Raw genomic sequence first — 18,151 nt, 5'->3', positions numbered from 1 at the left:
ATGACTCTTAGACCTGGAAGATGCCTTAGAAAGTCTTTCATCCAATTTTCTCATTTTATGAATAAAGAAACTGAGATTCAGAGTTCATTGGTGACTGAGGCAGGGCACTTCAGGTGCTCCATTTCCCAGGGCATTATTTTTTATCAAAGTAAACAAGGAGGGGCCCCTGGGTGGCTCAGTCATTTAAGCATCTGCCTTCGGCTCAGGTCGTGATCCCAGGGTCCTGGGATCGAGTCCCACATCGGACTCCCTGCTCAGCAGGGAGTCTGCTTCTCCCTCTCCCTCTGCCCCTCCCCCACCAACTCATGTTCTTTCTCACTTGCTCTGCTCTCTCTCTCTCAAAATAAATAAATAAATAAATAAATAATTCTTTAAAAAAAAAGTAAGCAAAGAGATGGGTTATTTCTTTACAGCCAAATCCTCTCCAGACACTTGTTCCCCATTGCTCAGCTTCAATAATAAAAAACACAGATCTAGCTATTTAATTTATGTATTTGTGACTTAAAATGAATATACTTTCCTAGCTTCATTGAAATGGTGGGCACTTCGGCAACAATATTTTCCACCCACTTCACAGTTTTAAAATGTGTCCTTAGAGAAGCAATGGAGATAGAGTTTAAAAGCCTGGATTCTGGGGTCAGATGTCCTTACAACCATATTTTGGCCCTGCAATTTACTAATTCATCCTAAGTAAGTTGGTTGACGCCCCCCCGCCCCCGCCATGCTGCATTTTCATTTACCTGAGATTTGGAATAATAACCACCTAGGTTTATAATGAGGATTAAGTGCAGTAATTCATGTAAGGTGGATCATTGCCTGTGTTAGTTTTCTGGGGCTGCCATTTCAAAGTGCCACATAGTAGGCAGCTTAAACAATAGGAATGTGCTGTCTCATAGTCCTGGGCTAGAAGTCCAAGGTTAAGGTGTTGGCTGGGTTGATTTCTTCTGACAATTCCATGCCTCTCTCCTGACTTCCAGCAGTTTGGGGGCCATCTTTGGCATTTCTTGGCTTGTAGATGAATCACCCCAATGTCTGCCATCATGTTGATGTGGCATTCTCCCTGCGTGCACATGTCTGTCTGTGTCCAGATTCCCCATTTTCAAATTTATTTGTTTGCTTGTTTGTTTATTTATTTAGTTGAGAGAGAGAAAGTGCATGCACAAGTGTGGGAAGGGGCAGAGGGAGAAGGAGAGAAACTCAAGCAGACTCCATGCTGAGTGTGAAGCCCGATGCACGGCTTGATATCACAACCCTGAGATCATGACCTGAGAAAAGTCATGAGTTGGACATGCTTAACTGCCTGAGCCACCCAGGTGCCCTCAGATTCCCCATTTTTATAAAGTTGCAGTCATGTTCGATTAGGACCCACCCTACTGATTTTATATGAATGGACTGCAAAGACTCTATTCGCAAATAAGTTCTCATTCATAGGTACTGGGGTTTAAGACTTAAATATCATTTAGGGAAACACTATTTGATCCACAGCATTGTCCCCATTTTCAGTTTACCCCTCAAGATCAGCCAGAGTGATTCTTTCTATAACGTCATAGATGTTACTCCTCTGTTCACAAATGCTCAATGGTTTCTCAGTCCAATCAGCATAAAAGCCATCATTCTTCAGTGGTCTTCATATCCCTGAATGCTTAGCTTCTTGCCCCGGACTCCCACCACTCTGATCTTACCTTCTTTTTCTCCCCTTGCTCACCTTGCTTCATTCTTTTGGCTTCTTTGCTTTTCCTTGAACATAAAGCAAATGTATGCCCCTCATAGTCATTGTACTTGCTGTTCCTTCTTCTGACACTATTCTCCCACTTACATGACTGATACCCCTTCACTTCATTCATTTATTCCACTGTCTCCTTCCCAGAGAGGCTTTCCCTGAATAAAATAGAAGTTCTGAATAAAAAATAGCAACAGAGTAGTCCTTTATCATCCCCACTCCACCCAGTGCCTCATCTGCTACCCTGTTTCCTTTTTCTCAGGAGCACTTACCCTATATTCAGTTAAAATCATATGTTTTCTTCCCTTGGAACGTCATCTGAGTTAGAGCAAGGACTTTGTCTTATTGGTTCTGTTCTGTGTCTCCACATTCCCCTGGTACGGTGTAGGATTTCAGTGAATGGTTGAAATGAATGAATGTGCTTTGACCAGAGACTTTTATATAATGAGTCCTAAATAAGTATTATTTATAATTCTTATTCTTAATTAATCTTTCCCCAAATAGCTACTGCTGTGATCAATTTTCTATATGCTGTTTTCCTTCTTTTTTTTTTTATTTTGCCCCGGAAATTTCATGCTCAAAGAGAAATCTACATTCAGAAAAAAGGGTAAGTGTGATGATCAAATCAGGAAACTGACAAAATCTTGTGAAATCTTAAAAGGTATTAACATTCTGGAAACTTAGACTCACTAAACTAGAAGCTTGGTTGAAAGATGAATGTCAATTTCCCCCATTCTTTTATTTTTTAAGACAAAATTCTTTATTTTTCCATGTAGAGCCTTTTTGTTCCTTCCAAATCTCAGGGAAATGTCCAGCATGAGCCCTTATTGTCATTACTTACACACATGATTTATCCCTCCTCAAATCTTTTCGAATTTTTAGTCTCTCATAGGGCATTTAAAACTTCTTAGTTGTAAATGAGAGTTATTTATTTTTGTGTCTCACTTCCCATGCTAAATTGTGAGTTTCATGGAGCCCAAGATAATAGGATTTAACCTGTATAGCTAATGACATCTGGCTTGAATGCGTGACTTAAAAGTGTCTTTGAATAATGAAAAAGGAGCTAGTTTTTTTTAAGGATTTATTTATTTCAGAGAGAGAGCTTGAGCCGGGGTAGGGAGGAGAGAGGGAGACAAGTAGACTCCCCGCTGTGCAGGGAGCCTGACATGGGGCTTCTACCCAGGACCTTGAGCTCACCACCTGAACAGAATCGGAGAGTGGGACGCTCAACCGAACTGAGCCACCCAGGCGCACTGAGAAAAGACCTAGTTTCAAAGCACAAATGACACATTCTGATTTCTTTTATAGTTGTGAAAAACAACGAGAAAACATTCCCTGGTTCTGTAAGCGGAAGGTATTAAATTAAATACACACCTTTTTTTTTTTTTCCAATTAAATCACTACCATTCCAATCAAAATAATATTTCTTTACTTGCTGGGCTGTTAGTAAGGCAATTAATTATCATATAATGCATTGTAGCTTTGGAGTAAAGGTTTATATGCGTGCAAAGGGGTATTATCCCAGGAGAGTTATGACAGAGGCACTCTTGGGCTTGTGGGTGGAGTAGGAGGATGATGTGATAAGATAGCAGCTGAACAAACTTCACTAAATTAGGAAATAAGGAGTTACAACTTGCACTGGGGGAAGTTGGTGGAGAGTTCACCTCACTGATACTTCTGAAGGCGTGGCCTTAGTTTTTTTTTTTTTTAATGACAAAAAAGAGCGGTTGTTTTGCATATCCATTTTGGAGTTGGCAAAAATGAATCCATTTCAAAAGTAGCTTCAAAGATAAGCATGCAAAAGACAAAACAAAACAACAACAGGCTGCCTTCCATACTGAATCAATTCAAATCACTTAATTCATTTATGTATTCCTTCAACAAATATAAATTTAGTTCCCCTTATGAGCCAGGCTTTCTTCCCTTTTCTCCCAAAGCTTATGTTTGTGTGTGGAAAAACAGACAATAAACAAGTAAATTTATAGTATGGTTGCTAGTAACACTTTTAGTAAGTGTTATGATGAAAATAAGGCATAGGCTATGGCTGAGGGTGGAAATGTTATTTCATGGGGGGGGCGGGGGAGCGGTCAGAAGAGATGCACTGATAAGGTGACATTTGAGTAGCATTTTAAAGGAAGGGAGTGAGCTGGTAGGTGTCTGGGGAAGATTCATGCAATAGCCATTGCAAAAGCTCATGCAGGAGCATGCTCAGTGTTTGGTAAATTCACCCTCGCTGCTGCCAAATCTCTCTCCTAGATTTTCAGCCAATTTATATTACCTAGCTAAGGTTTAGAAAAAAAAAATTGGTTAGGGTATAAAGAAATTATGATTTATATAGTTTTGTTCATTGTAGGTGATGCAAAAATATTTGGGCAACTACCTTTTGGGAGTAATATATCCTGAATATAAAATAAAAGACTCACAAGCACAAACATATACATAGAGACAACTTCTCCCTCTATCTTTGGCTTGTCTTACACATCAGTATTTTTCTGCCATTAGAGAAAATTAAACTGCAGATATGGAATAAGAACCAAGAGATTAGTCACCAGTATGATGGTGGCCACCCCTTTTGATGAATAATTTCCTGATAGAGAGCTCAGGGCACATCAAAGCAAAGGTAGAGGTGTTGGTTGAATAAATATTTTAAAAAGAACAAGTAATCTTCATACTTGTAGATACCTGAAGCTCATTTTATCGATAACAATTTAGTGGCTTAGTTGGATTGATGGGTTTAAGTAAACTCTAGCCAGGTCTATGGATCATATTGCAAGGCTGCTATCTGAAAAGGAAAAAACAAAAAACTATAGTCTGATTTCTTTCCTTCTGATAATTGGACTAAAACTGGCTGTCTTAACTAAGTCAGTCCAATTATTTGTCTTCACTTCTTTTGGATCAGAAACAAAAATATTAGATCACAGATAATTTCATGTTGTTGTTTTTTTCTTTCCGGAATTCAGGGGAAGAAAGAGGCTCCCTTTAAACTTGAAGATTTGAGTATATGGTGAAATTCTTTGGCCATGGTTTATATATTTTATGCAACCGGACCATAAAATTAAACATTTTTTTCTTTCTGTGTCTCTAGAGAGTGGAGTATATGAATGGAAAATACTGCTAGCCACATCATTATGACTGTTCTCCATTTAAACAAATGCATTTGCCACCTGTGGGATTTATCTCCAAAAGCAATGGGCGGCTGGAGCAAAGTTTGGGGTTTTTTACCTTACCTTTCTCCTTTCCGTCATCTTTTGAATCTCCACTCCACTCTTGATCTCAGATTTGTAGCAGAATGTTTTCACTTCAGAGTCCTCTCTTCCTATTGGTCCCCAGTGCTTCCCATGCACAGGGAAGAGGCAGAAGTGGGGCGGTGGGGTTGCTCTATGCTCGTGCTCTCTCGGAAACAAATCTAGTTGCTTGCCTCTAGTTGTGTCCGTGTTGTTATTAATGTTTGCATACATACGTACAGGCAAAAGCCTTGGGAATCCTGCTAAGATCTGCAACTTTTCTACTTGCATGAAATAACCTGTAACTTTTTCTTTCATTTTTTCTATTCACAAGAGCTTCGGAAAATGTCATAACCAGAAGTCAAGTTCTTTGTGGTTTCCTAGTGTGTTTCTTAAGAATTTCACATAGTGCTATGAAAAAACATATATTTCTGCTAACAGATGCAAGATGTGAAACTTGGGGGTTCTTAAAATTAGAGACATTCACAATAGCCAAACTTACTATATAGTGTGTACACACCCACATATAGAGATACATTAGATTTCCTAAACTGCATAATTTCTACCTAAATTAAGCACAGGTAATTTTGTTTAGAAGTATGGCTTTCTGGTAATGCAACATAGTTTATTACCTTTCTCTAAACTGATTCAAATTTACTTAAGTGCTTGTTCTATACTCCTAATGGTTATGTTAAAGAAAGAAACAACAAAGGCATAATCATCTTAGTTACCTAATTTATTTGTAGGTAATCTTCTATTAATTTTTTGCTGTTTTATTTCAAAGCAACACACAAAATGAAGAAATGTGCCAAATTGCTGATATATATATATCAGATTGTTGATATATATATATAGTCTGCACAGAAATAAAAATGTCTCAATGAAAATTGAAAATATTATCAAATATGTAGTCTGTGCTTCCCAAACTTCTGATATTATCTCAGGTTTTAGTATTTTAGGCCAAGGTCATAGGTTAGATTCTTATGTGAGCCAAGTATGTCTTTGTCCAAAAAAGTGGAAACTATAGATGAGTCAAGGAAGAGCATCCATTTTTACATTTGGAAAACCAAACCAACTCCTGCTATGTCTTTTCCATTCTGTGAACAGGAGTTGCCATCTTTTACTAGACCCAAATCTTTGAAATGTTGACATTTTTTATTTACACCGGGATGTAGGATATTGGGGAATTACAGACACAAGATTAGTTATAGATTTGCATTCACTGATTCTAAGGGAAGGCATTGCTTTCTAAGACAAAATAAAGCACTTTTGGGTAAGACACCCATTTTACTGAGACCCGGTTTTTTAAATGACACATGCTCTCCCAAAGAAATGGTGAATAAAATCACCATCATCGAGGCACAACTTATTTGGAGTTCTAAGCTTTAAATACTCAGGAGACTGAGTGGATCATCCAGTATGACCTAATTTCCTGACCCTGGCTCCCTCTTGCTGACTTTCCACACCTGTAAATAGAGTGCAAATTCCAGTGAGGAAAGAAAAGAAATCCACCCAAGAGCTGGCCTGTTAAAAATGTATCTATGCAGTAAATCTATGTACCACTGTGTAATTATAATAACATAAACAGATCCACTATAAGGACATTCACACCAGACCTAATTTCATGCTGAACTATTACAATGCAATTAACAGCCTCATAGTCCTGTTTTAATTAAGCTCTGTTGTGAAATATGCAGCATTTGAACCTGTTCTGGCCTGTTTCGTCTACCATTGAATTACCGCCCTTAACTTGTTTTTCTGCTGAACGATGAACTTCATTTAAGGATTACTGTTTGCGGGTCTAGCATTTTGTGGGTTCTTCTCAGCTTTTGTGCCTCCAGGTTGATCTCCTCAGGTGTGTCCTATATGTGTAGTCTCTCCACTCACTTGTCTCCATAGATCTACTAACTCGCTCTGGGCTCTCCTGGAAACGCAGGGACAGAGTTGATGGGTTTAACGAAAGACATTTCAGATGGCAGGAGAGTTTACTTCTGGAGCTACCTTCAGATTCCAAAGGGCACGGTAGCTGTCTCGTGGCCTATCGTTTTGCAGAAATACTGAGTGAACTCCAATTTTCCGTGGATATTATCCCGACTGCCCAATAGTTTAACCATTCCTCACTAGGAAATCGAAAACAAAGGCATCTAGAGAAAATGCAGTTTATAGAAAAATCATATCCTGCTTCCTTCCTTTTATCCCTCACCAACCCTAGGCGAGAATGTCTGAGGTTGTCTGGTATTTGCCTTAACAAATCTTTCCCTTCCTCTATTTGAATTGTCTCTGTGGCCCAAAATAAAATTAAATGAGAAGTATTACACGGGAACAGTTATCAGTGATCACAGGTCAGTTTGCTGAGAAGCTTGTTACTCAACAGCTAGCTTTAAAGAAATAGAGCTAAAAGTCAAGAGAGCACAGTTGCTGAGAATCACGTTCACCCACATAGATTATTCAGACGTGAGCCAAAGGACCTAAGAAAAATCGAACGGTGATTTCCTCATCACTCCTCACCTCTGTGTCCACCCTCTGATCTGCCTTTCTTCAGATTTAGTTCCTGTTATAAAAATCCATGTTCTTCTTTTTTTTTTTACCTTGCCCTACTTTCTTAACCCTAGGGAGGATTTTAAGAAGGTTTCAAAGCTAAGCATCCCCAATTGCTTCAGGCTGTCTTCGGTTGTAAGTCAGAATATAAAGCAATTACCCGTAGGGTAGGATGTGTTCATGGCCAATGGGAGAATGTTCAATATATCAGCAGGTAACCGAAAATATTCTCTTCTGTGTGAACATCTGGTTCAGATTCTTAACCATTTCTAGTGAGGTTTTATGGGTCTCCCTCACTTCTGCTCTGCCTTCTTTTCTATAAGGTGTGTACCCATACAGCAAAATAATGGGGTTTCACTTGATCCACATGCTTTGTTGTTGATAAGTATTCGATTATCCTATCTTAAGAACTGCTAGCTAGAAATCCTGAAAACGACCCCAACTGCTTTTTTTTACAACTTTATGGTCCAAAAGTGGGGGAGAAAAACATACTCTGGTATTTTCTCCAGTTCATCTTCAATTCAAAGAACCTTGAGAAACTTCCATGGCCTTAATGCCGGCAAAAATTTGGACACTGCCTCTGATCCTGTTTTTCACGTCGTACTCCACAATACCCCTTTTGAGTCAAGAAGGGTGTTTACAAAGTTCCCACCCTGACCAAGGATAGAAAAAAAATCTTCCCTCAGCTTCTTCCATATAAGCACTTAACTGAAGGGAAAATTCAGCATCCAGAGTCATGTTCAGACACATCCCCATTCTGCAGCCACACAATAACACACAAATAGTGTCCAACGTGATCAAACATTTCACCCACGGTGAAATCAGAAGTGCCTGGGCTTTAGAGTCAGACCAACCTGGGTTCAAATATCAGAGCTGCCTGATTATTGTTGGGGTCTCAGGGGGCTACTCTGTTATACACCTCTTTTCCCCATCTGAGCTATTTGAGAAAATTAAGGAAACACAGGAACCAGACCAAAGGCAATAAAAATGTCAGCCTCATTACTGATAAAGCTGTTTGGAAGATACGGCTCTAGATCAGCTGCCAAGTGGGCTTGTTAATTCATCACCCCGTAAGGAAGGAGAGTCAACACAGACAGAGCTGGGATGCAAGGTCATGCTCAGAAGAGGTTGCTGTTGTTAACACTAGACTATGGACACGCAAAGAATATGGGTGCTTCCTAGAGGCAGCTTGGATGTAACAGAATGAGAGGGCAAGGCAAGGGGGCTGCTCTGGTTTCTTGTTCCGAATTCACCAGCGAGGACAACAAGTAAAGTTGTGGAAAGGAGCCAGGAGTATTGGGCTCTCTGAGGTGAAAGAATAAGAATGATCTCTTAGTAAATATCATCACATAACTATGTCTCTGGACAAGTTGCTTAACATTTCTGAGCTTCGGTTTCCTTAACTATAAAATGGGAATAATATACCAACCTGGCAGACTGGCAACATTAAATGATGATATACATATTAGTGTGTGTGTGTGTGTGTGTGTGTGTGTGAATTGCCCATGTTAAGACCTGCCACTAAATATTGCTGACTTCCTTTCAAGTCTACCTACCCCTTCCTAGACACTTAGATGAAAGATGTCTCTGGGCAGAAGGCAAGTTATGCTCTCTTCCCTAGGGTTAGAGATGGTTAAAAAGGAGAGGAAGAAGGAAGTGCATATCAACGTGGATAAAAAATTATCCACGTTACTGCCCACATTTTCAAGATCACTTACCTTTCGAAAGGCTGAGTTGCTGCTTTTCAGACAAATATGCACATCTTCACAGACTTTTCAACAGACAAACGGTGTCTAGGGGTGCAACACAGATGTGTTTCTACTGCATTTCCCAGACGGACAGGCTCTTATCTCTCAGGGCTCCAATCTAACTCCCTCTTCACCAGTACTTGGTGAAATGAACAGAGACTGGATGGGTCTCCAGAACATGACATGCTTGTTCCCATCCCATTTATTTTATTCTGCTTTTCCTGAAGCCTAATCTTTTACATCCAGAGGCTGGGAAACATCAGTGAATGGGCTGCCTTTAAAGAAGAGAAGGAGAGACATATGTAATACCTGGCCTGGAGCTGTGTGTACAGGGTGGAGAGCTACGAGGCCTTGGTTCTGATCCTGCACAGACTTCTGGAGGGGCCTGAAGAGCAGCCTGTCATCACTCATCTCCTGATTTTACCTGGGGATGTGTGGTGTTGCTTCACATCCTCACCAGGCTCCCATGCAAATGAAGAATTAATTCTATAAAGTGATTTATATTTGCCTAGTTGCTGCTACAGTTATTCCACGGTTTAATGTATTTCTCCTTCAGATATGTTCAATGAATTATAGTCCTTCTCCAGACGTGCACTGCCTGTTCGCTCACCATAGTGCATTTCCGTGGGCTCACGGGCCAGTGGGGTCTCGTGCTTGAGACATCTCTTTCACTTACAGCTCATGTCTATGTAAACTGGGTGACCAAACTCTGATGAATCTACCTCAGGAAAAGAAATCATGCACTCTGTTTCCAATCCAACTGCCACGGCCCAAACGCCAGACATCATCTATCTTGGGTAGGATCATCTCCAATCTCTCATCCTTCTGGTCTACCCTCCATGTTGCTTTCAGCTCTCTTACTCTAAAATACAAATCAAGCCTCTCCTGTGCTCTAACCACAACTCCCCTTAATGAGTTATGCTCAAAATATCTTAGCACAACAGGCGACGGTTTTGCAATCCCAAATGATGTTTCCAGCCTCACATCCTGGTCCTCGCTCCCCTGCTACAATCCAGTCCACTGGACCATTCATCGGCCCCTGAACCCCAGCTGCACCTTTGCATATCAGCGCCATTAGGACTTCTGCTCCTTTGCCAGAAATACTTTTGGTGCTTTTCATCTCTACTGGAATCCCGTGAAGGTCTTGAGACCCAACTCAAAGCTCACCTACTCAGGAAGGTTCCTTCTGTGGACTCACACATCATGGAGTACAATTTTCTGTTAAATGTATGCTTACTGTGAATTCCTGCAAGAGTGGTAGGTCTCGAAGCGTGTTTCGGTTTTCTCAGAAACCTAAGATAGAATGGATCCTCAGGAAACTTCTGTTTTTAATTATAATAGACCTTGATATTTTCTCTCTTGCAAGCCATTTCAAGACATTTACCACTTCTTTACCTGTTCATCCAGATTTTAATCTTGCCTTTTTATTTTCAAAGAAAAAAATCGCTAGCTGGAATCTTGGGAGTTTATTGTCATTTGTGGACTTGAAGTAAATAGTAATTGGCCAGAACTTTCTTTCATGTTGTTAAAATCTTTCCGTATTTCTGGTGGTTTAAAATATTTGTAAATCATTGTAAGAGGAGTTAACTTTGGAACACATGTTTGATCCAGCTCTCTGCAACAATAGATAAATATTTCTTGCCTCAGAAAAAGCCAGTGAGGAAAGAAATCTATTGACTACTTTCCTCTATCAGCTTCTGAAACTACTAGCATTTGCAGATATGGAAATTGGAAATTATAGAAAGCATCTATATAGCTCAGTGGTTGTAGAAAATGTTAACAAAGGTATCTGGAGACCAGAAGTTTTATCAGCCACAAACAAATTTTAGACTGCTATAGTCTAATCTCTATCACTAATATTTTATTTTATTTTTTTAAAAGATTTTATTTATTTGAGAGAGAAAGTGAGCTAGAGAGAGAGAGAGAGAGAGTGTGTGTGGGGGGGTGGGGAGCAGAGGGAGAGGGAGAAGCAGACTCCCCACAGAGCAGGGAGCTCGATGTGGGGCTTAATCTTGGGACTCTGGGATCATGACCTGAGCCCAAAGGCAGACGCTTAACTGACTGAGCCACCCAGGCGCCCACTAATATTTTAAACAAGCAATAAAACAGTGTCTTTTCCACTCACTCATAATTCAGTTAATTTTTTTTTTTTTTTTTTAGTAGGAAGGGAAAAATGAAGGGGGAAATCGGAGGGGTAGATGAACAATGAGAGACTATGGACTCTGAGAAACATAATTCAGTTAATATTAATGAGGGCCCCACAGGTCCACTGTATCAGAAAATGGAATTGTTACCTGAGAAATTCTACCAGAAATAAAGTCCAGTAAGTATAAAAGTCGGGGACATTACGAAAGAAAAATAGTAGTAAATGTATAAAGTATGCAAAAATCCTGCCCTATGCACTTCAGCAAAACGTATCTTTAATTTATCTCATCCACTGTCTTGATGATGCCAGAAACTTAGCACTTAGCACGGTGAAAACAAGGAAAAACGAGCAGGGATTTCTTTTGGATGAGAAAGCACAAACACCCATTCATAACACCATTCGTAAGCATTTTTTTTTTAATCAACATTGTCATTGTCACATCCTGCTTGATCTTCCTACTTTGGGTTAATATGGGAGCCAATTACAGCTTCATCTGTGTAGAATTAACTTTATGGAGCACACACTGGGGATTTGTCTATCTTCACTATTTAGATATATGTCATAAAAATATGCATGGAATGGAGTTCAGGCATTACAGATGGCAGAGACTTTCAGATTTATTGTAAAATCATTTAAAATTGGTTATGCTTTTGTCAGAAGTTAATTAATTTTCTTCTCTTCTTCTCTGGGGCTGGGGGGCTTGTGGTGGTGGTGGGGGTCTGTGTCTCACTAGGTGGCAGTGTATGATTATATCTGGAAAAACCATGGAGTCAAGTCCAGAATCTCCAGCTGTGACCTCCAACAGCAAAATGAAATTTCTGTGTCTGCACTTGGTCCAGGGGATATTACTTCTCATATATCTGTATATACGGTTTATCCCAGTGGGTTCCAAGAGCTATACCGCCATTTTCTCCGACTCCCCAGTGGCGCCATTGTTGAGGTACGTGCATATGAAAATATTTTAATGCAAGTGCTGTGTATGTTGTATAGCATGAATGTATATGTTTGTGTGTGTGTGTTTATACTTCATTTCAAAGGCTTCAAAATTACTTTGCAAGCATATTGTGTAATTAATGTTTCTAATATCATAATAGACTTGAAGATATATTTTAGTGTTTTCCTAAAGAAATAAAGGTACCGTGTAAGAAATAAATTGTTTCTGCAGATAGCTTTGTGGGAGAGAGACAGGAAACAAATTGAGTGAGGTAATTCAAGATTCAGCCTGTGAGAACTTTGACTCAGTATTTGTAAATATCAGCAGATTGATGAAGAAGGGTTCTTTGAGTCCGTGGACACACTTCAACGCCTCAGAGAAGTGTACAGTCCCTTGCTTAAATGATCTCACACAAAATGAGTGAGATGGTGACATTTCATACTTTCTCCACAAGAAAAATCTTAAAAAATAAAGTCCCCATTCCTAAATCTTTAAAAATGTTAAAGGAGCACTTAGCAAAGATCTTGAGGCCATGCTTTCCCTTAAAAAGTCAGAGTCCTCAGGTGAGTTAAGTTTAGTTTAAAAAAGGAATCTCTCACATTGCACCATATTCTTAAAACCCAAATTTCATGGCATGGTGAAACCTGAGGCTCGGTCCTATTTACGCCAGTGTTGTTGAATTCTGAAGCCTGAAAGAATGTTATTTCCCATTAGATGGTGGAAGTAAAGTGTAGAGGAGGAGGAAAATTTAGATACATTTCATGTCTGCTTCCTTGGTCATGTTGGCATGAAGTCACTTAACAGTGGCACAATATTAATTGGTAAGAATTTGCAGAATACTTCACCCTTTCCGTATGGACTTTTACCATTGTTGTTTTTGTTATAAAGTTGATGAAAGTCTGTCCTCCTAAAATTCCTTTGAATAGAACCTTGAGGAAATTTCAAGTGGCTTAGAGATCAGTATTGCAGCTAGGGAGCTTCTGCTTTCTACGATCCCAATCCCATGACAGCATTTGGGTACTTGAGCAACTCACAGAGACACTCTGCCAGGAAAAGCACGGATGTGTCAGACAGGATTCTCCATCACTTCACCTCCTCACTCCCTTACTAAGGGGTGAAATGACAGAACTGTGTATAATGCAGCAAAGCAACAGGTGGAGAGATTCTGACTGTATCTGATGAAATTCTTTGAGGGTTTGGGTCAAGGGCTGCTATTGGTACTTGGGCATATGATCCTTTTTAGACTTCCGAAACTCTTGTTTAGAAATTTCCTTAAGGAGCAAAACTGTCATGGCTTAACTGTTTTTTGATTTTTGTTGTGGTTGGTTTTGGTTTTTGCTTTGAATTTGCACAGTCATGTGCTTAAATATGTGTATACACTGTGCATTGAAAGACCTGAAGAAGCGAGGACACCAGGGATGTCTGTGCTTCTGCTATAAAACATCTTGCAGCCGCTTGCCGACCCTGAGACCCGAGCGGGAAGCCCTGGCATGAGGTGGCCTGTTCCCAGGAGCAGAACAAGCCTTAGGGCTCTCTGATTCACTCACTTCTGCATTTGCTCCAGAGCCTTGCCTTACTCACTTCCCATACTCTCTGCCTACATTCTTATTTGCAAAACTGGGTTATGGAGACTTATACTGCCTGCCTCGTAGAGATTTGGGGCAGATTAATGGGATCAAAACTGCAAAGTACTTTTAGCTCTTTTTATTAAAAAGAAAGGTGCAATAAAGATGACAAAGCATTATGGTTCATGCAACATTAAATTCATTCAACTTGTAAACATCTTTTTTCCAAGTACTAATAGTAACATTAGGCTAAAAAATAAAATCACTTCTGGAAGGATTGAATGGTGAGGGAATCAGGCTCACAGGCCCCTCTGACTCTCTGTCTCTGTTTTCACCACCGCTGCCTTATGTGATGGTAATGATACAGTGATGGAAGTGCCCCTCAGCACTTCTGAACCTGTGCTCGATAGAGATTCTAGCAAATTCTAAACCACCTGTCCCCCTTTTGCAGATCCCAACAAATGCTTACACAATGTCTTGCTTACTCATGGGTCTGCAGTCTAGACACCCAGTAGTGTCTAGACTGCACTACTATGACTGATTTCTTCATGCTTTACTTTACCTGCTTTTTGCTCTGCGAAATCTATTGAAACCCATTTCAAAAAGACCTATCTCCTCTTGCGCCTTCTCTAACACTGATCAAGTATATGAGATTTTATTTAGCCTTTCCAAACGTGTTGCCAGTATGAAGTTCTGTCTCCTAGAGGACAGTAACTGTAATCTAGTGCAAGTTCTAGAGCAAATTGAATATTAGACAGATTTTCTTTTAGCCACATGTCTGGCTACTCGACAATCATCCTAGTCTCCTCTCTATTTCTCCTGACCCTTACCAGGTACTTCCAGGTGTATTACTGGCCTTTTGAGCTCTAAAACCTGAAACTGGAGGGGGTTCGAGATCTTATCTTTTGTAACCTCAGTGAGAAATGAAATTAGTGTATTTCTTCCCCAAAGATATATGAATTGAAAAGAAGTTTCAAATATCCACACCTCGGTAGATTATACTTTCTGGATTAAAGAAAAATCTATTTGACTTTTAAAATTATGATTTATAAGTAGTTGCCTACTTATAACTGGGTTAAAGTTAACTTCTACCCTGGAGCTCCCTATCTCTGTACTAAGTGCATTATTGATGCTCTAGGAAATCTATTAAATTGCATTGACTTTCTGGATGCCAAATTGTTCTACATGGTTGGTAATCTGGCACCATGATATCCTTTCAATTAAGGATAGAGATTTCTCACAATTAATATTGTGCCGCTGTTAAGTGATTTCATGCCACCATGACCAGGGAACCAGACATGAATTGTATCACATTATGTGAATTGAGGGAACTTATACTTAGGAAATCACTTAGACCCACTTAGAGATACCTGTGAGGTCCAAGCCACATTTTGAATGGATATTCTGACGGGAAGAAACAGGTTGCTGTGTCCAAGTCTAATTTATTCACAAATTAGATGTGGCAAAAACCACAAAATAAAAATGGATGAGATTTTGATTCAGCCTTATAGCCTGAACACTATTCTCAAAGGTTTTACGGTGCTTTTTAAATAGGATATCCAGTTATCTAAATTCCTTTTGCATTTAACACAGCTCTAACCTGTGACAAGAGTGATCTTGAAGTCCTCCTTATCCTGACATGAAATATAGGTCATATATTAACCTTTTTTTGGTCTCAATAAAACCCTAGCAATTTGAGTTTGAACAAATTATCTTCAAGGTTTTATTTTTATGGAAAGCCATGTTTTTGGAACAGAATGAGTTCTATTCTAAAGAGGTCAGATTTCGTGAGTCTGAAATAGAAGTCATAGTACAATGATCTTTCCTATGGATTTGTGTTCACCATTTTTGTTGTTGTTGTTGTTTTTATCCAGGCCTGTCACCCTTGATGACATGGCTCTTACCGTGTTCTGCATATTTTGCTTTAAAAAGGTCCTGGGGCACCTGGGTGGCTCAGTCGGTTTGGCCTCTGCCTTCAGCTCGGGTCATGATCTCAGGGTCCTGGGATCCAGCCCCCTGTTGGGATCCCTGCTCAGCGGGGAGCCTGCTTCTCCCTCCTACTTGTGCTCTCTCTCTCGCTCTCTCTTGCTATCTTTCTCTCTCTCTCAAATAAATAAATAAATAAATAAAATCTTTTAAAAAATGAAAATAAAAAGTAAGGTCCCCTCCATACTTGTCGAGATTATCATTGGTCTGTCTGGCCATGAGCACCTCTCTATTTCTGTTTTTATCAGCTCCATCTGAGCTCAGTGACCCCATAGACTCTCGGAGAGCAATGCTTCATCTCTGCTCCACAGGTAGGATAGCTTGTGTGTGTGTGTGTGTGTGTGTTTCTGAACAAAGTTACTTTCAAATTTTTAAGTGCTACAAAACCTAGAAACCCGGGCAAGACTAGAGCAGATTCATCAAGTTGCAAATAAGCTTCCCAATCCCAGGGTATCTGTCGCAATTAAGATAGTCCTTGGAGCATTGGTTGGGGTGGAATGGGAAAAGGGTTTTTTGTCATTAGAGGTGGTGTCGCCCGGTGGTCTGAGCAGAGAAGTGGGAGTCAGGAACTCAGCGATCTCACACAGGCTCTGTGAGACCCAGCTGAGCGGCTCCAGGCAAGTCTCTGGGCCTCAAGAGGACGGGCTCACCTACTTTGAATCTCCTGTCTGAAGAGCTCCTTACCCAGGGCCAGAAGATACACAGCAGGAAGCCTCATTCCTTGTCTGCAAAATGAGAATATTAATACTTGCCTAAATAACACATTAACCAATTAGTGATTGTTAAGTGCTCTGCTGATAGAAAGCAGCAGGAGAAGAAAGGCAAAAAAGAAAAATGGAAACACAATTTTGTTATTAGATGGGTTTTACTCGGCTCTGGGCTTTTCTTCTGCTCACAGAATTGAGTGACCACACAGTGCAAAGAGGAGGTGTTGAGAGAGCGGACCTCACCTTTTTTGGTCTCAATGAGAAAACAGCAGATGAAGCTGACTGTCCCCCACCCCCGCCCAATCTACAGGATGCTTGGAATAAACCGAGTTGGGGGAAAACCACATTTACTCCATGATTCAGTGAGTTGCAGGGGAACATCATACAAATAACCTAGACTTTTCAGTTATAACTAATATAATACCTTTCAAGAAAGACTCTTCCGTGAATTTCGAAATCCCCCATTCATCTACTACAATGACCAATTGGCAGCGTGTGTGTGTGAGAGAGAAATGTATGTACTGATGTGGAAGAGAAATCAATAGGAAAATAAAGGAAATTGGGGCTCTCTGGAATATATTCATTAAATGTATAAATTGTTGATGATAGCTTTCATTTTCGGGGGGTTTTCTTCCATCCAAGTTTTTCTTTTGTTGAAAGGCATGGCATGTGGGAAAGAAAAAAACATTCATTTGTTTTTTTTTTATTGTGTAGATTTCCCTAAAGACGAGACTAAAATTAATTTACTCATGCGAATGGGAGAAAGTAATATTTTCATTCCCTAGATTTGGACCACTTTACATTTCTTGCACAACACCTGCATAAAAAGATGCAGTGAGTCCTGTGGACACATTTACTTATGTGACAATATTGAAAATATACATTAAAATGAAATAGTAATAGGAACAGTTATGGCTTTGCATAAAATATTGTTAAAAAATGTCAAGTATACTGATGTCTTTTATTTCTGGTTTTCACATTCAAACTTAACAGTTACCACTTCTTTTAATTTTTTTAAAAATAGGGTCCTGATACTATTTTGCTTTTTTCTTTCACTAAGAATGATTGGCTATTTTAGTACACTGTAGAGGGTCATCATTTTGTTTCTCTAAAATTTAGAACCTATTATAAGAAACATATGCTTATATGCCTACCATGTTATAGCAATGGTAATATGCTAAAAGAATCAGAATACAAGAGCAAAGAGGAATTCAGTGATCAGACTAGTGTTAGAATATAATGTCACTTACAAGACATTTTCCTGCCCTACTACCACAAAAGTCTTACGTGGGCACATTTACTACATTTACATTTACTTTTAAGTATACATATATGAATTATGTTATTTGAAAAATTATATGACAAAATTATTATTCCCATATGTATGTGTCAAAATAAGTGATTTTATTTGTCCATAATAATTAGGTCAGTATAACTTGCTAAGATATGTTTTGCTTTTCAGAAAACTAAGCTAGACAGTTCTTACCTTAAATTAAACTAAGCTTAATTTATCATATAAAAATGTATATTATATCATATATAATGTGTGTGTGTATATATATCATATATAAATATATGTGTAC

The sequence above is a fragment of the Mirounga leonina genome, unplaced genomic scaffold, assembly GCF_011800145.1.
Source record: "Mirounga leonina isolate KUSES-001 unplaced genomic scaffold, KU_Mleo_1.0 Mir_366, whole genome shotgun sequence".
In the NCBI taxonomy this organism is placed as follows: Eukaryota; Metazoa; Chordata; class Mammalia; order Carnivora; family Phocidae; genus Mirounga; species Mirounga leonina.
Note: the sequence above shows the minus strand (reverse complement) of the source record.